Source organism: Ovis canadensis, chromosome 3 (assembly GCF_042477335.2).
Source record: "Ovis canadensis isolate MfBH-ARS-UI-01 breed Bighorn chromosome 3, ARS-UI_OviCan_v2, whole genome shotgun sequence".
In the NCBI taxonomy this organism is placed as follows: domain Eukaryota; kingdom Metazoa; phylum Chordata; class Mammalia; order Artiodactyla; family Bovidae; genus Ovis; species Ovis canadensis.
This window is the reverse complement of record NC_091247.1, coordinates 213,474,085-213,494,443: the sequence shown is the minus strand read 5'-3', so window position 1 is coordinate 213,494,443 and position 20,359 is coordinate 213,474,085. Positions and strand designations below refer to the sequence as shown.

At 39.5% G+C, this 20,359-nt stretch overlaps 1 pseudogene; it reads left to right on the top strand.

Moving 5' to 3' along the window:
* Nucleotides 1-19,429: 19,429 nt before the first annotated feature.
* LOC138436426 (selenoprotein K pseudogene) lies at nucleotides 19,430-19,914 on the top strand (annotated as a pseudogene).
* Nucleotides 19,915-20,359: the final 445 nt, after the last annotated feature.

Below are 20,359 nucleotides of genomic sequence, written 5' to 3'. Positions count from 1 at the left end.
GAAACAGATCACCAGCCCAGGTTCGATACATGAGACAGGGTGCTCAGGGCTGTTGCACCCTGAGGATGGGATGGGGAGGGAGGTGGAAGGGGGCTTCAGGATGGGGAACATATGTACACCCATGGCTGATTCATGTCAATGTATGGCAAAAACCACTACAATATTGTAAAGTAATTAGCCCCCAATTAAAATAAATATATATATTTTTTAAATCTACTCCAACACCACGGTTCAAAAGCATCAGTTCTTCAGCACTCAGCCTTCTTTATGGTACAACTTTCACATCCACACTTGACTACTGGAAAAACGATAGCTTTGACTATATGGACCTTTGTTGGCAAAGTAATGTCTCTGCTTTGGTGGCTGCACAGCATAGGAGTAGCCAAGAGGAGCTACCCCATGTTCAAGGTAAGGAGCAGCGCTGTGCTTTGCTGGAGCAGCCATGAAGAGATATCCCACGTCCAAGGTAAGAGAAACCCAAGTAAGATGGTAGGCACTGAGAGAGGGCATCAGAGGGCAGACAGACTGAAACCACAGTCACAGACAACTGGCCGATCTGATCACATGGACCACAGCTTGTCTAACTCAATGAAACTAAGCCGTGCCATGTCGGACCACCCAAAATGGCCGGGTAATGGTGGAGAGGTCTGACAGAATGTGGCCCACTAGAGAAGGGAATGGCAAACCACTTCAGTATTCTTACATTGAGAACCCCATGAACAGTTTGAAAAGGCAAAAAGATAGGACACTGAAAGATGAACTCCACCGGTTGGTAAGTGCTCAATATGCTACTGGAGATCAGTGGAGAAATAACTCCAGAAAGAATAAATGGACTGAACCAAAGCAAAAACAACACCCAGTTGTGGATGTGACTGGTGATAGAAGCAAGGTCCAATACTGTAAAGAGCAATATAGCAAAGGAACCTGGAATGTTAGGTCCATGAATCAACATAAATTGGAGGTGGTCAAACAGGAGATGGCAAGAGTGAACATCGATATTCTAAGAATCAGCAAACTAAGATGGACTGGAATGGGTGAATTTAACTCAGATGACCATTATATCTACTACTGTGGGCAAGAATCCCTTAGAAGAAATGGAGTAGCCATCATAGTCAACAAAAGAGTCTGAAATGCAGTACTTGGATGTAATCTCAAAAATGACAGAATGATCTCTGTTCCTTTCTAAGGCAAACCATTCAATACCACAGTAATCCAAGTCTATGCCCCGACCAGTAATGCTGAAGAAGCTGAAGTTGAATGGTTCTATGAAGACCTACAAGACCTTTTTAGAACTAACACCCCAAAAAGATGTTCTTTTCATTATAGGGTTCAGTTCAGTTCAGTTGTTCAGTCGTGTCTGACTTTTTGTGACCCCATAAATCACAGCACGCCAGGCCTCCCTGTCCATCACCAACTCCTGGAGTTCACTCAAACTCATGTCTATCGAGTCGGTGATACCATCCAGCCATCTCATCCTCTGTCATCCCCTTCTCCTCCTGCACTCAATCCCTCCCAGCATCAGTCTTTTCCAATGAGTCAACTCTTCGCATGAGATGGCCAAAGTACTAGAGTTTCAACTTTAGCATCATTCATTCCAAAGAATACCCAGGGCTGATCTCCTTTAGAATGGACTGGTTGAATCTCCTTGCAGTCCAAGGGACTCTCAGGAGCCTTCTCCACACCACAGTTCAAAAGCACCAATTCTTCGGCGCTCAGCTTTCTTCACAGTCCAACTCTCACATGCATACATGACCACTAGAAAAACCATAGCCTTGACTAGATGGACATTTGTTGGCAAAGTAATGTCTCTGCTTTTGAAGAGACATGCTATCTAGGTTGCTCATAACTTTCCTTCCAAGGAGTAAGGATCTTTTAACTTCATGGCTGCAGTCACCATCTGCAGTGATTATAGGGTACTGGAATGCAAAAGTCGGAAGTCAAGAAATAATTGGAGCAACAGGCAAATTTGGCCTTGGAGTACAGAATGAAGCAGGGCAAAGGCTAACAGAGTTTTGCCAAGAGAACACATTGGCCATAGCAAACACTCTCTTCCAACAACACAAGAGAAGACCTTACACATAGACATCACCAGATGGTCAACACCGAAATCAGGTTGATTATATTCTTTGCAGCTAAAGATGGAGACACTCTACACAATCAGCAAAAACAAGACCAGGAGCTGACTGTGGCTCAGATCATGAACTCCTTATTGCCAAATTCAGACTTGAACTGAAAAAAGTGGGGAAAACCACTAGACCACTCAGGTATGACCTGAATCAAATCCCTTGTGACTATACAGTAGAAGTGAGAAATAGATTTAAGGGACTAGATCTGATAGACAGAGTGCCTGATGAACAATGGATGGAGGTTCATGACATTGTACAGGAGACAGGGATCGAGACCATGCCCGAGAAAAAGAAATGAAAAAAAAGTAAAATGGCTGTCTGAGGAGACCTTACAAATAGCTGTGAAAAGAAGAGAAGCAAAAAGCAAAGGAGAAAAGGAAAGATATACCCATTTGAATGCAGAGTGCCAAAGAATAGCAAGGAGAGATAAGAAAGCCTTCCTCAGAGATCAGCGCAAAGAAATAGAGGGAAACAATAGAATGGGAAAGACTAGAGATCTCTTCAAGAAAATTAGAGATACCAAAAGAACATTTCATGCAAAGATGGGCTCAATAAAGGACAGAATTGGTAGGGACCTAACAGAAGCAGAAGATATTAAGGAGAGGTGGCAAGAATACACAGAAGAACTATACAAAAAGGATCTTCATGACCCAGATAATCACGATGCTGTGATCACTCACCTAGAGCCAGACATCCTGGAATGTGAAGTCAAGTGGGCCTTAGAAAGCATCACTATGAACAAAGATAGTGGAGGTGATGGAATTACAGTTGAGCTATTTCAAATCCTGAAACATGATGCTGTGAAAGTGCTGCACTCAATATGTCAGCAAATTTGGAAAACTCAGCAGTGGCCACAGGACTGGAAAAGGTCAGTTTTCATTCCAATCCCAAAGAAAGGCAATGCCAAAGAATGCTCAAACTACCATACAATTGCACTCATCTCATAAGCTAGCAAAATAATGCTCAAAATTCTCCAAGCCAGGCTTCAGCAATACATGAACTGTGAAATTCCAGATATTCAAGCTGGTTTTAGAAAAGTCAGAGGAACCAGAGATCAAATTGCCAACATCCACTGGATCATTGAAAAAGCAAGAGAGTTCCAGAAAAACATCTATTTCTGCTTTTCAAGCCTTTGACTGTGTGGATCACAATAAACTGTGGAAAATTCTGAAAGAGATGGGAATACCAGACTACCTGACCTGCCTCTTGAGAAACCTGTATGCAGGTCAGGACAACAGTTAGAACTGGACATGGAACAGCAGACTGGTTCCAAATATGGAAAGGAGTACATCAAGGCTGCACATTGTCACCCTGCTTATTTAACTTATACACAGAGTACATCATGAGAAATGCTGGGGTGGATGAAGCGCAAGCTGGAGTCAAGATTGCCAGGAGAAACATCAATAACAGATATGCACGTGACACTACCCTTATGCCAGAAAGTGAAGAGGAACTAAAGAGCCTCTTGATGAAATTGAAAGAGGAGAGTGAAAAAGTTGGCGTAAAGCTCAACATTCAGAAAACTAAGGTCATGGTATCTGGTCTCATCAGTTCAGTTCAGTTCAGTTCAGTCTCTCAGTCATGTCTGACTCTTTGCGACCCTATGAACTGCATCATGCCAGGCCTCCCTGTCCATCACCAACTCCTGGAGTTTACCCAAACTCATGTCATTTGAGTCGGTGATGCCATCTAAACATTTCATCCTCTGTTGTCCCCTTCTCTTCCTGCCTTCAATCTTTCCCAACATCAGGGTCTTTTCCAATGAGTAAGGTCTTCGCATCATGTGGCCAAAATACTGGAGTTTCAGCTTTAACATTAGTCCTTCCAATGAACACCCAGGACCAATTTCCCTTAGGATGGACTCGTTGGATCTCCTTGCAGATCAAGGGAATCACTTCCTGGCAAATAGATGGGGAAACAGTGGAAACAGCGATTGACTTCAAAATCACTGCAGATGGTGATTGCAGCCATTAAATTAAAAGACGCTTACTCCTTTGAAGGAAAGTTATGACCAACCTAGACAGCATATTAAAAAGCAGAGACATTACTTTGTCAACAAAGATCCGTCTAGTCAAGGCTGTGGTTTTTCCAGTAGTCATGTATGGTTGTGAGAGTTGGACTATAAAGAAAGCTGAATGCAGAAGAACTGATGCTTTGAACTGTGGTGTTGGAGAAGACTCTTGAGAGTCCCTTGGACTGCAAGGAGATCCACCCAGTTCATCCTACACAAGATCATTCCTAGGTGTTCATTGGAAAGACTGATGTTGAAGCTGAAATTCCATTATTTTGGCCACATGATGCGAAGAGCTGACTCATTTGAAAAGACTCTGGTGTTGGGAAAGATTGAAGGCAGGAGGAGAGGGGGCGTCAGAGGATGAGATGGTTAGATGGCATCACCGACTCAATGGACATGAGTTTGGGTAAACTCCGGGAGTTGGTGATGGACAGGGAGGCCTGGTGTGCTGCAGTTCATAGGGTCGCAAAGAGTCAGACATGACTGAGCAACTGAACTGAAACAGGTCGGTCACAGCTTTTCTTTCAAGGAGCAATAATCTTTTAATTTCATGGCTGCAGTCACCATCTACAGTGATTTTGGAGACCAGTAAAATAAAGTCTCTTACTGTTTCCATTGTTTCCCTGTCTATTTCCCATGAAGTGATTGGACCAGATGCCATGATCTTAGTTTTCTGAATGTTGAGTTTTAAGCCAACTTTTTCACTCTCTTCTTTCAATTTCATCAAGGAGCTCTTTAGTTCTTCTTTGCTTTCTGCCATAAGAGTGGTGTCACCTGCATATCCAAGGTTATCGATATTTCTCCTGGCAATCTTGATTCCAGCTTGTGCTTCATCCAGCCTGGCATTTCACATGATGTCCTCTGCATATAAGTTAAATAAGCAGGGTGACAGTATACAGTCTTGACATACTCCTTTCCCTATTTGGAACCAGTCTGTTGTTTCACATCCAGTTCTAACTATTGCTTCTTGACCTGCATACAGGTTTCTCAGGAGGCAGGTAAGGTGGTCTGATATTCCCATCTCTTGAAGAATTTTCCACAGTGTGTTGTGATACACACAATCAAAATCTTTAGCATAGTCAAGAAGCAGAAGTAGATGTTTTTCTGGAATTCTCTTGCTTTTTCTATGATCCATTGAAGGTTGGCAATTTGATCTCTGATTCCTCTGCCTTTTCTAAATCCGACTTGAACATTGGGAAGCTCTTCGTTCACGTGCTGTTGAAGCCTCACTTGGAGAATTTTGAGCATTATTTTGCTAGCCTGTGAGATGAGGGCAATTGCACAGTAATTTGAACATTCTTTGCTATTGGAAAGAAAATTGACCTTTTCCAGTCCTCTGGCCACTGCTAAGTTTTCCAAATTTGTTGGCATATTGAGTGCAACAGTTTAACAGCATCATCTTTTAGAATTTGAAATAGCTCAGCTGGCATTCTATCACTGCCACTAGCTTTTTCATAGTGATGCTTACTAAAGCCCGCTTGACTTCGCACTCCAAGACGTCTGATTCTAGGTGAGTGACCACAACATCGTGGTTATCCGGGTCAAGAAGATATTTTTGTATATTTCTTCTGTGTATTCTTGCCACCTCTTCCTAATATCTTCTGCTTCTGTTAGGTCCATTTCTGTCCTTTATTGTGCCCATCTTTTCATGAATTGTCCCTTGGTGTCTCTATTCTTGAAGAGATCTCTAGGCTTTCCCCTTCTATTGTTTTCCTGTTTCTCTGTATTGTTCACTTAGGAAGGCTTTCTTATCTCTCCTTGCTTTTCTTTGGAACTCTGCATTCAGATGGTTATACCTTTCCTTTTCTCCTTTGCCTTTTGCCTCTCTTCTTTTCTCAGCTACTTGTAAGGTGTGCTCAAACAATAATTTGCCTTTTTGCATTTTTTTTCCAGGGGGATGGTCTTGATCACTGCCTCCTGTACAATGTTATGAACCTCCATCCATAGTTCTTCAGGCACTCTATCATATCTAATCCTTTGAATCTATTTCTCACTTTCACTGTATAATCATAAGGGATTTGATTTAGGTCATACCTGAATGGCCTAGCGGTTTTCCCTACTTTCATCATTTAATTCTGAATTTGGTAATAAGGATTTATTATCCTTAAGTTAATAAATAACAAGGATAGATAAATAGATATTAAAATAGTTATATATATATAATTTATATTATGATGAGAAATTAGAAATATTTGAATGTATAAAAAGTTATGAATTTATAATGATACAAAAGGAAGCAATTTATATTTCCAATATAAAATGTGAATATATATTATAAGACTTGCTTATTTTTTAAAAATCTTTTTACTTTGTATTGGGTTATAGCCAGTTAACAAACATCTTGTAATAGTTTCAAATGAACAATAAAGGGACTCAGCCACACATATACATGTATCCACTCTCCCCCAAACTCCCCTCCCAACCAGGCTGCCATGCAACATTGAGCAGAGTTTCCTGTACTGTACAGTAGATCCTTGGTGGTTGTCCACTTCAAATATAGCAATGTATACATGTCTATCCCAAACTCCCTAACTATTCCTTCCCCTCAAGCCTTGTTTATTTTTAACTGACTTTGGAAAACAAATGTATTATTATGATATGTACATTAATATCTCTTTTCTTCTTTCAGTAAGAGTATATGCATTTCCAAGCATAGCTATTTCCTTGTTCTGTTTTGTAGAACTAAATAATAGATACAGAAATGGTAAGACAAGTAATTCTGGAGGAAAATTTCTGGAGCAAAAACAGGAACAACCAATGTGCAGTAGTTGCTACATCTGAAAAACCAAGCAGGAAAAGAAGCCAGGAGTTCATACAAAGTAACTGAATAGGGGATTTCCATGGCAGTAAGTAAGCCTGGTTAGGACTCCAGGCTTCCATTGCAGGGGGCACAAGCTCAATCCTTGGTATGAGAACTAAGATCCCACATACCCATGGGGTAGGTCTAAAAATTAAAAGATAGATAGAGAACTCCTAATGTGCTACAAAGTTACAAATTAGTCAAACATGCTAAGCAAAAGAGCTAACAAGAAAGACTCCTTTATACTCTAGAAGATAAGACCCTAACATCAAATGACAGTCTTTGAAAATATAAGAAATACATGGCTTTGGAATAATGCTGACAGTTGAAGTCAGTGAGTCATGTAGCATTTAGCCAGTAAGATAGTAGTATATGTATGATATTTCTGGAAGAAATGTCTGGTTGCAAAAAAAGAAAAAGATGTGAAAAGTACAAGATCAAAATAGACTGATGTCATGAGTGAAATTAAAGAATAAAACAGCTATCAGATTCTGGTTCAAGACAGTGTTATAAGAGACTCCTGAACACACTTCCTTCCATGGACACACCAAATCTGCAGCTACACATGCAATAACTCCTTCGGAAAGAAATCTAGAAACAAGCTGAGTGACTCCTGCATATCAAGCAAACATGAAAAAAATATCAAAATGGGTAGGACCATGGTTGACATATTGTTAATCTCGAAGGAAAACAAAATCTGGAATCATGATTCAGCAGCAGAATGTTCACACCTTGGTCAGACTTGAAATCAGACAATAGCACTGAAGGCCTTGATAACACATGTGTGTAGGTACAGAGAACTGCGAAAAGAATGGCTTGAAAAAAGGCTAGGTACAAGTACAGATCACTTCAGTCATGTCTGACTCTGCAACACTATGGACCGTAGCCTGCCACTCCTCTGTTCATGAGATTCTCCAGGCATGAATACTGGAGTGGGTTGCCATGCACTCCTCCAAGGGATCTTCCTGACCCAGAGATCAAACTCATGTCTCCTGCATCTCCTGCACTGACAGATGGGTTCTTTACCATTAGCACTACCTGGGAAGCCCTAGAAAGGATAGGACTGTGGGTCAGTTGAATAGTTTTCAGCACAGGGTCCAAAATTCAGCAAGAAACCAGAGCCAGAATCATGGGCACAAAGCCTGAGTCAGAAACCTAATCATTAAATGGATGAAAAATGGGTATATTGGAAAGGGTATTATGATCATAAGATAAAGATTTTTTAAAAGTCATAGACATTGAAAGTGACTTATACTGTAGATATCAGGCTTTTTTGCAGCAAAATTGATTTCAACCCTACAAATCAAAGAAGCTGGTGTCCTTTATGATTTCTCAAGTCATCTCAGAAGCTGAGAAATACTGAGTCTGTAGGATGTTGACGCTGGCAAATAAAAACTGGAAAAGGCTGAAGAGAGGAGTGGCTGACAAGTATGGGTGCTCTGTAGACTGATTCCTAAGACAGTCTTAAAGGTTTTCTCTGATTAATTATCCAAATCTTTTGTTTAGTGTGTCTGACACACCAACAGTCCTGACAGTGTATGTCAAAACTTGGACTTTATCCCTAAGGACAGTTCTGGTCTTTCTTTTCCCCTTTCTCAATGAAGGACCATGAAAATAAAATTAAGCAAGTTATTTCAAGGAACTTTGAAAACTATCATGGGCCATGCCAGTGTAAGTTGTGTTGTATAAGGGGTCACCATCTTTGTTGTTATTACTGTGCAGGAAAACAGTTTCTTTTGCACAAATGTTCTTAAACTGAAATCATGCAAACGAGACCAAAATGCAGGATCACTCAAGTGATTTGGAAGTAAAAAGCCAACCAAGACTAATGTTTAAAATTCATGAATTGAATCAATGCTATAAAATTTCAAAGTAGCAGGTTGATGGCATGCTCAAGTCACTGGGCACTCTGCACATCTTCAGGAAAGAAGAATTAGACTTCTCACAGGTTGAAAAAGTGGTATAAATGTATATCATTTAAAGGAGGACAACAGGTATTCATTACAGACTAACAAACTCCATTTCAATGGTGGTCAATTAAGCAAAGAAAGTATAAGGTATTTTAAAATTAGCTTCCAAGAAGGATTCGTATTGGTTTGGAAAATTTAAACAAAAGCATCTTACTCAAGACTCTGTTTTGAAGAAGATAGCCATTATAAACAAGGGAATGAAGCAAATTTGGCTTGTCTTACAGACTAGTTATAGTAGCTCAAAACCATATGTCCCTGTTGGTGGGAATATGAATTGATACAGCCACTATGGAAGACAGTATGGAGATTCCTTAAAAAACTAGGAATAACACCACCATATGACCCAGCAATCCCAATCCTAGGCATATACCCTGAGGAAAACAAAATTGAAAAAGGCACATGTATCCCATTGTTCATTGCAGTACTATCTACAATAGCTAGAACATGGAAGTAACCTAGATGTCCATCAACAGATGAATGGATAAAGTAGAGGTGCATATACACAATGGAATGTTACTCAGCCATAAAAGGGAATGCATTTGAGTCAATTCTAATGAAGTGGATGAACCTAGAGCCTAATATACAGAGTGAAGTAAGTCAGAAAGAGAAAGATAAATATTGTATACTAACACATATATACAGAATCTAGGAAAATGTTTCAGAAGAATTTATTTGCAGGGCAGCAGTGGAGAAACAGACATAGAGAACAGACTTATAGACATGGGGAGAGGGGAGGAGAGGGTGAGATGTATGGAGAGAGTAACATGGAAGCTTACATTACCATACGTGAAATAGATAGCCAATGGGAATTTCCTGTATGGCTCAGAAAGTCAAACAGGGGTTCCATATCAACCTAGAGGCATGAGCTGGGGAGGGAGATGGGAGGGAGGTTCAAAAGGGAGGGGATATATGTATACCTATGGCTGATTCATGTTGAGATTTGACAGAAAACAACAAAATTCTGTAAAGCAATTATCTTTCAATTAAAAAATAAATTTTAAAAATGTGCCCTCCACATTAATGAAGAAGCTAGACTATATCAACAGTTTCTAAAGTTGAAAATACTTCAGGGATTCATCAAACAGCAAAATGCTTTATTTAAAAACACACACACAAAGATTTAGACTGCTACAGAGAGTTTGTGGAAAAAGTTTTTTTAAGTCTTTTGGCCAAAAAAAAAGTTGATATAAGTAACCCAAGCAAGGCACCTAGGAGAATATGAGTACAGCTCATGCCAGCTGTAACAACCTTGGAACATTATTTTTAAATGCCTTTATGGGATCACAAAGAGTCGGACACGACTGAGCAACTGAACTGAACTGAACTGAAAGCAGTGATAGCTCACATTAATTTATTAGATCAGGGATTATCCTAAGTACTGAACAGAAATTAACTTCCATGATCTTCATAAAACAAAGTATGTACTATTATCTTCCCACCATTACAAATAACATACCCATGTCTTTGAAAAGTTAGAAACTTGCCAGAGCTCCCACAGAGAGTACGCTAGCATTCAGATCTAGGTGATACAGCATGAAGCCCATACTGCTAACTACTGAATTATAGCCCTCTGAGAAAAGAAGGACATTTCATCATGTAAAAAGCCACTGGTTAACAGCAACTGACAGAAAAATTAAAAACATAGCCTCACAGGAAGTAAGACTGTATCTAGCATGGAAATCATGACTGGACCACACTCAAAAAAGAGTCTGCAAGAGGAAGGAAAAGAAACTATGCATGCCCACTACAGTGGTGATGAAACCAGCATGGGCAAACAGAATGAAAACCACAGCAGCAATCCAATGATTCAGTGGGGACCTACAGCTTCCGCTTTTGATGAAGCAAGTAAAGAACACACTGATCTATGGCAATAGGTTTCTCAGAGTGAGACGGTCCAGAGTAAACTAGAGGCGATATCTTGTGGGGTTTTTTTGTAATTGCATCTTTCTAATTAAAGGATAATTGCTTTACAGTATTGTGTTTGTTTCTACCAAACATCAGCATGAATCAGCCATAGGTTTACCTATGTCCCCTCCCACTTGAACGTCCCCTCCCACTTGAGCCTCCCCTCCCACTTGAACCTCCCCTCCCACTTGAACCTCCCTCCCACCCTCCCTCCCCATCCCACCCTTCCAGGTTGTTTACATTTCCATGTTGATTAGTGATGTTGAGTATCTTTTCATGTGTCTATTAGCCATCTGTGTATCTTCTTTAAAGAATATCTATTTAGGTCCTCTGCTTATTTGTCGAGTTGGTTTCTTCAATGTTGAGTTTCATGACTTATGTGTATATTTTGCATTTTAATCCTTTATCAGATAAAAATTTTCCAGATTTCTGCCTTTTTGTCTTGTTGATAGTTTCCTTCACCATACAAAAGCTCTTTTGTTTGCTATATTCTCATTGCCTATTTTTGTTTTCCTTGCTTAAAAAGTCATATCAAAAATATAGTGTCAACCAATATCAAAGAGCATATTGCCTATGTTTTCATCGAGGAGTTTTATGGTGTCAGATCTTACATTTAAGCCTTTGGTCCACATTATGAGTTTATTTTTTGTACATGGTGTTTTGTACATATTGCTGCACTCAATATGCCAGCAAATTTGGAAAACTCAGCAGTGGCCACAGGGCTGGAAAAGGTCAGTTTTCATTCCAATCTCAAAGAAAGGCAATGCCTAAGGATGCTCAAGTTCAGTTCAATCACTCAGTCGTGTCTGACTCTGTGACCCCATGGACTGCAGCACACCAGGCCTCCCTGTTCATCATCAACTCACGGAGTCTACTCAAAGTCATGTCCACTGAGTCTGTGATGCTATCCAACCATCTCATCCTCTGTCATTCCTTTCTCCTCCCACTTTCAATCTTTCCCAACATCAGGGTCTTTTCAAATGAGTCAGCTCTTCACATCAGGTGGCCAAAGTATTGGAGTTTCAGCTTCAGCCTCAGTCCTTCCAATGAACACCCAGGACTGAATTCCTTTAGGATGGACTCGTTGAATCTCCTTGCAGTCCAAAGGACTTTCAAGAGTCTTCTCCAATACCTCAGTTCAAAACCATAAATTCTTCAGTGCTCAGCTTTCTTTATAGTCCAACTCTCATATCCATACATGACTACTGGAAAAACCATAGTCTTGACTAGATGGACCTTTGTTGGCAAAGTAATATCAAGAGGCTCTCTAGTTCTTCTTTGCTTTCTGCCATAAAAATGCTCAAACTAGTGCACAATTACAATCATCTCACACGCTAGCAAAGTAATGCTCAAAATTCTCCAAGCCAGGGTTCAACAGTACATGAACCATGGACTTCCAGATGTTCAAACTAGATTTAGGAAAGGCAGAAGAACCAGAGATCAAACTTCCAACATCTGTTGGATCATCAAAAAAGCAAAAGAGTTCCAGAAAAACATCTAATTCTGCTTTATTGACTATGCCAAAGCCTTTGACTATGTGGATCACAGCAAACTGTGGAAAATTCTTCAAGAGCTGGGAATACCAGACCACCTGCCTGCCTATTGAGAAATCTGTATGCAGGTCAAGATACAGTTAGAACTGGACATGGAACAACAGACTGGTTCCAAATAGGGGAAGGAGTACGTCAAGGCTGTATATTGTCACCCTGTTTATTTAACTTATATGCAGAGTACATCATGAGAAATGCTGGGCTGGAGGAAGCACAAGCTGGAATCAAGATTGCCAGGAAAAATATCAGTAACCTCACATATGCAGATGACACCACCCTTATGGTAGAAAGTGAAGAATAACTAAAGAATATAAGAATATATATAAGAATATAATTCTATATATATATTATATATAGAATATAAGAATATAATATATATTATATAATATATAATATAACTAATAACTCTTGATGAAAGTGAAAGAGGAGAGTGAAAAAGTTGACTTAAAACTCAACATTCAGAAAACTAAGGTCATGGCATCTAGTCCCATCGCTTCATTGCAAATAGATGGGGAAACAATGGAAACAGTGACAGACTTAATTTTGGAGGGCTCCAAAATCACTTCAGATGGTGACTGCAGTCATGAAATTAAAAGATGCCTGCTCCTTGGAAGAAAAGTTATGACCAACATAGACAGCTTATTATAAAGCAGAGACATTACTTTGCCAACAAAGGTCCATCTAGTCAAGGCCATGGTTTTTCCAGTGGTCATGTATGGATGTGAGAGTTGGACTATAAAGAAAGCTGAGTGCTGAAGAATTGATGCTTTTGAACTGTGGTATTAAAGAAGACTCTTGAGAGTCCCTTGGACAGCAAGGAGATCCAATCTGTCCATCCTAAAGGAATTCAGTCCTGGGTGTTCATTGGAAGGACTGATGCTGAAACTGAAACTCCAATACTTTGGCCACCTGATTCGAAGAACTGACTCATTTGGAAAGACCCTGATGTTGGGAAAGATTGAAGGTGGGAGGAGAAGGGAACGACAGAGGGTGAGATGGTTGGATGGCATCATGGACTCAGTGGACGTGAGTTTGAGTAAACTCCAGGAGTTGGTGATGAACAGGGAGGCCTGACATGCTGCAGTCCATGGGGTCACAAAGAGTCAGACATGACTGAGTGACTGTACTGAACTGAATATGGTGTGAGAAAGTAGTTCAGTTTGATTATTTTGCATATAGTGATCCAGTTTTCCCAACATTTACTAAAGAGACTGTCTTTTCCCATTGTATGCTATTGCCTCTTTTGTTTAGATTAACTGATACCACCCTTCTTTCTCAAGATTGTTTTGGCTATTCAGTCTTTTGTGCTTCCATACCAATTTTTGAACTATTTGTTCTAGTTTTATGAAAAATATCATTGGCATTTCGATAGGGATTGTATTCAATCTGTAGGTTGCCCTGGGTATAATGGTCATTTTAACAATGGCTATTCTTCCAATTCATGATCACAGCATATCTTTGCATCTGCTTGTGTCACCTTCAATTTCTTTCATCAGCTTTCTGAGTACAGTTATCTTACAGTTTTCTGAGTACAGGTCTTTTACCTCCTTGGTTAGATTTATTCCTGTGGACTGTAGCCTGTGGACTGTAGCCTCCAGAATACTGGAGTGGGTAGCCATTCCCTTTTTCAGGGAATCTTCCCGACCCAGGGATCAACCAAGGGATCAAACTCAGGTCTCCTGCATTGCAGGCAGATTCTTTACCATCTGAGCCACCAGGGAAGGGTATCTTACAATTATAAAAATCCCAAGGGTCAGTCCAGCCACAGCACTACTTCTGAAAGGGGAGAAGTCTATACGGACTTGCCACGGCCCCAGGTGAATGTCCCTAAGCATTTCTAGCCAATAACATTGCTATCAATAGGCAAAGACCAGCAGAAAACAGGAAGTTAAAGCAAGGAAAGTTGTTGAGAATGATCCTTTGATTTATGGTTTGAGCACCTGTTTACATGCTGATTGAAGCCATTTACTGAAATGGAAGCACTAGAAAAAGCAGTTTTTAGTAAAATCTAGGGCATTCAACATGTTAAGCTTGAAATGCTTCTTTAAGATCTTCAAATAAGGGAACTTTACTCAATATTCTGTAATAATCTACATGGGAACAGAATCTAAAAATAGTTACTATACGTATATGTATAACTAAATTGCTTTGCAGCACACTTAAAACGTTATAACAAAACATTATACACCAACTATGTGGTTTAGTCACTGACTCTTATAGTATCTGATTCTTGTGATCTTCATGGACTGTAGCCTGCCAGTCTCCTCTGCCCATGGGATTTCCAGGCAAGCATACTGGAGTGGGTCTCCATTTCCTACTCCAGGGTATCTCCAGCCATTCCCCAGTGGCTCAGTGGTAAAGAATCAGCCTGCAATGCAGGAGACCTGTAAAAGACGCAAGTTCAATCCCTGGGTAAGTCAACTGTACTACAATACTGGAGTGGATAGCCTATCCCTTCTCCAGTGGATCTTCCTGACCCAGGAATCAAACTGGGGTCTCCTTCATCACAGGTGAATTCTTTACCAACTGAGCTATCAGGGAAGCTGCCACAATATAAATAAAAATTAAATTTAAAATAAATTTTTGAAAAAAGATCTCCAAATGAGACAGCAAGACCTGCTAATTTGGAAATCAGGAAGATTCAGTTGAACAGAAATTTAAACATTAGAAAAGAAAGTTTGATTAGTCCTAGCAAAAGTATGTATTTCAGTAGGATTATATTTCACAAGCAAGGCATATACAATTTTTCCATTAGGCAGACTTTTGAAGAGTCACTGGGAAAGAGGAAGGGGGTTTGTTCCTTTATAGTACATTATGTCTTTGTTAGACTACAGAGTCATGTTCTTACAAACCACCAGAACACAACCACCCCCTCACAGATCATTTCACCCCTGTTCTCCCACATGCCCTCTCATTCACATGCCTTAAGAATACAATCTGCCATCATGATTCCAGCCATTTAATACTAACTTCCTCCTTTTGAGAGTTTCTGAAGTTTCCTGACTACTACTAACTACAAAGAATCATAAGAGATAATATAACCGACAAGGGAAATTGTTAATGCTTTGAGATATCCTAATCTTACAATAAAAACTATCTCTTTGTTTTTTGGAAAACACAGGCACAGATCTTTCAATTTCTCACTTCATTTCATCCCTCTTTTCATTCTTTTTTTTTTTAATGTGTGGATACTCAACTCAGTCTGATTTTTCTGTATTTCTTAGTCAAATATGGATTTTCTAATCCACTTCCCCTTAATCAATGAAATACATATTCTTAAACCCTTCCTTCTCTATCACTTGACCTTGAAAAACTAAAATGGAGCTAACTTTTGTGATGATGCTGTTTTTTTTGTTGTTTTTTTTTTGGATTACACTAACATCTGAGGTTGGTTTTTTTTTTTAATATTCCAGAAAATTTCAGGTTATCTAAACCAAATGTTCCAAATTCACATAAGGAGGCAGGTTGGGTTGCTCTCTCTCACTTTTATCTGATTTTTTATCATCACATCAGAAAACAGATATTTTAAATCATCTGAGAAATAACAAGGCAAAGTGATGAGAAATCTTTAATGTCTCCCCAAATAGAAAATCTTAGATACCATCTTGAATCATGCTGCCTGTTTCTCTTATCTTCCCAATTGCTCATAAATCTGAGTTATCTTTCTAATTTCATGCTTCCTTCGCCTATTATTGTATATGACTTCTATTTTAGTCCTAAAATCATCTAGCTTCACAATTCTTTCACTTTCTTGGGCACTTACTTTATAGAACATCACTCTTGAAATCAACATCAATTGCTAAATTCCCATTCTTGGTTTTTTTGCTTCAACTCTCCTATCTGGAACTATTATAAAAAGAAAATACAACCTCACTTTCACTTTGAAGTTATTCTTCTAGAAACACTAGTATGTACCCTTGTAGTGAGGCATGTGGAATCTCTTAGGTCTGTTTCCATGAAGATTTACCCAGGAAATCTGGATCTATTCAGAGAAGCTAGACCTTAGTCATTTTACTCTGAAAGACTAGGAAACTTTAGATGTGAAATTAATCTTAAAAGAAGTAGTATTGTTAAAGGCTAATTTTTATTAAAGGGAGAAAAAAATTCTAGAATCTGCATGTGCTATAACAAAAATTACTCAAATTTGGGACTTCCTTTGTGGCCCATTGGCTCAGACTCTGAGCTCCCAGTGTAGAGGGCCTAGATTTGTTCCCTGGTCAGAGAATTTGACTCTGCATGCTGCAACTAAAGAACCACATGATGCAACAACGATCTAAGATCCCGCATGCCACAACTAAGACTCAGCACAGCCAAATAAATAAATATTTTTTAATTATTCAAATTTCTTTAAAATCCAGATGAAATGCATGCTCTAACTTCACAGTCCTTTCCCTGGTTGTTCAGCCCTCTGTAGGCTCTTGCCTCTTTTTGCCAGAGACCTTGAGTCAAAGTCAATCCAGGCTCAATTTACAGAGGCTTTTTCTCACATTACAGCATTTTCATCACAATGAAGAAAAATAACATAATTCCTATTCTGCAACATTTGTGTATGAACGTACCCATTAAAAAGTTTAATACAGTATTAAATATTAGATAATTTTTTAGAGAACCTTATATACATGAAAACTTTTTTGTGAGATACGATACAATAATTTATAACAAGATGTACATAATAAGATATATTGATATACTTGGTCCTCAACCTTCATTCGTGACTCACACAACCAAAGTGCTTATAATTTCCTGAGTGATTAGAGCAATAGAAACATCTTTTGTTACACTTGTTTTTCGTCCTTGGTTTCTAATGTAGCTCAGAGCAATAAAGGTAAAATGGATGTCTTTTATTATTTTTTAATGTATATGTGTCGTCGAGTCCCTTAACAATTCACCTGAAATTATTACATCATTGTTAATCAGCCATACTCCAATACAAAATAAAAAGCTTACAAAAGAAAATTTTAAAACCTTTTCAAGGAGTTTATGCTAATGAAATGACTTTTGGAATGTCCCTATATAACCTATGGATAGAGGCTGATTAGCAAGGGGACCAACCATATAATTAGAATGCTGAAACTTACAGCCCTACTTCCCATCCCCCAGGGAAGGGAAAAGGATTGGAGGTCGAATTAATCACCAATGACTGATAATCAGTCATTCTATTGATACATGAAGCCCCAGAAAACCCCAAAAGGACAGGGTTCAGAGAGCTTCCAGGTCAGTGAAGAAGAATACTTCCATGTGCCAGGACAGTAAGGCATCCTCCCAAACTTCATGGCGACAGAAGTTCCTGTGCTCAGGAAACTTCCAGACCTCATTCTATGTATGTCTTCATCTGGCTGCTAACTCTTCTCTTTTAATATCCTTTATAATAAACTAGGAATCTAGAAAGTAAGAGGCTTCCCAGGTGGCTCAGTGGTAAAGAATCTGCCTACCCATCCAGGAGACGCAGGAGACTTGAGTTGGATTCCAGGAAGGCCCTCTGGAGGAAGAAATGGCAGCCCACTCCAGCATTTTTGTCTGGAGAACCTCATGGGCAGAGAAGTCTGGTGGGCTACAGTCCATGGGGTCGCAGAGTCGGATACCACCAAGTGACTAAGCACGCATGCACACACTAGTAAGTAAACTGCTTCCCTGAGTTCTGTGAGCTGTGCTAGCAAATTAAACAAAATGACAAATTAAAAATTAATACAAAATGGATGGTTTTCTAAAAGATAAAAATTATTGGAAATGACTAAGAAGAATTAGAAATCCTGAGCCTCAGAATCATAGAGGAAAGGGAAAACATGGTCAAAGAAATCCTCTTAAATAGACAAGAGTTCTGAGAACTTCATGGGCAAATTTAACCAAATTTCTAAGAAGTATATATACACCTATATGCTATGGTCTGAATGTTTGTGTCCCTCAAAAATTTATGTGTTGAAATCCTAATGTCCAAAGATGGTGGTATTAGGTGGGGCCTTTGGGGGGTGCTTAGGTCATGAGGATGGGGCCATCGAGAATGGGACTCATTTAAAAAAAAAAAAAAGAATGGGACTCGTGCCTTATAAAAGAAGTTCCAGGAAACCCCTAGACTTTCCCTTCCATCCTGGGAAGAGACAGGATGAGGGATGTCACCAACACATGATCATGCTGATGCCTTGACTTAGGCTTCCCAGCTTCAGAACTTTGAGAAATACATTTTCTGTCGTTTATAAGCTACCCAGTGTCCAGTGTTTTGTTACAACATTTCAAACATGCAAAGACACTATAATACAGGTAAATTTAATCAAATGGTTCAGAAAATAGAAAGGGAAGAAGAGCATTCTGACTCATTCTACAAAGTAGACTTAAACTGATTACAAACTCACAGAGCACACACACACATAAAAACTATGAGTCTTCCCACTTACAGATAGAAATGCTTAGAGCAAACCTGACAACGTATTTAAAGAATGCTGTATTCCAACTATGTTAGATCCAGTCCCTCAGCCCTCAGTATCCACTCCCACCTCCTTCATCATAGCTACCATTGCTTCAGAGACTGGAAAGTTATGAATGACATTTTCCAGACTCCCTTTTATTTTCTTGATGCAAATTTGTAAACACCAATTAAATTCAATAGTGTGTGAGACTTGGGAGTAAAAATGAAGCAGGAGCTAACTTTCTATTGATAATAAAGGTCATAAATTGTGAATTTCCAGATGCAGTTGTGGCTAGACTGAGTATTCCTGTGTCCAGCCACCAGACCCTTATGGGTGAAAAGAAAATTGTGATGGGACTTCCTTGGTGGTCCCTTCCAATGCAGGAAGTGCAGGTTTGATCCCTGTTCAGGATGCAAAGTTCCCATGGTCAAAAAGTCAAAACATAAAACAAAAAATATCATTAAAAATTCAATAAAGACTTCAAAAAGAAGAGAAAATCGTGATGAGGTTGGCATGGAGGCAAAACTCTCTGGATGCTGCAGACCCTGGGATCACCGTTACTGCAGTATGACCTTGACCTCAAGGACATCATTCAAGAATCGCCAACTCAGAGAGATATAGAAGCTGAAAGGGGCCAGGCCCCACCACTGCTTTGAATAGGCAATGGACATCTCAAATGGACAAGTGTTGGACAGCAAGAGTCAATCCCAATGAACATTATCTTTTATCACAGGTTTCTTCTGCAGAATAGCTGAGTTTGTGGTTTTGTTTTTCAGAACTCTGCTTCAGCAAGATGTGAAAAAGAGATGAGGTTATGGAAGCTCATCCAATTCCAGATATGATGAAGGAAGAGGGCCACCAGGAAACTACCCCCTGTCCCCGGAAGAATGGGTTGAATTTATCACAGCCACCTGCTTGGCCTTAATCCTCCTTCAATGGCCAGTGGATGAGGAAGGTGCATGTCTGCATTAAGAAGCAGACAACTGGACATGAACTTTCACGGTGGAAAGAAACCAGCAAGAAACGGAATGCTGACCGTGTTGGACAAGCTGGATGAACGTGTGCATCCAAACAAGGACTGCTCTGTGTCCTCGCATTCGAATGAGGTCGTGCTGGGAATTCCCTCTGCAGTGATCTGGCAGGACTGACATGCAGTTCTCTAAATGCACGTTTGTCTCATCTTTTTGTCATTTATTAAAGTATTAACACACTTTATATTAATTAAAATACTAATTAATTGGCATACTATTAATAAAATACTAATTGATATGCTATTAATTAAAATAATAATATACTATATATTAATTAATATACTATATGCTAGTATTAACATACTATATACTATATTCCAGAGAAGGCAATGGCACCCTGCTCCAGTACTCTTGCCTGGAAAATCCCATGGATGGAGTCTGGTGGACTGCAGTCCATGGGGTTGCTAAGAGTCAGACACAACTGAGCAACTTCACTTTCACTTTTCACTTTCATGCACTGGAGAAGGAAATGGCAACCCACTCCAGTGTTCTTGCCTGGAGAATACTGGGGACAGGGGAGCTTGGTGGGCTGCCGTCTATGGGGTTACACAGAGTCAGACAC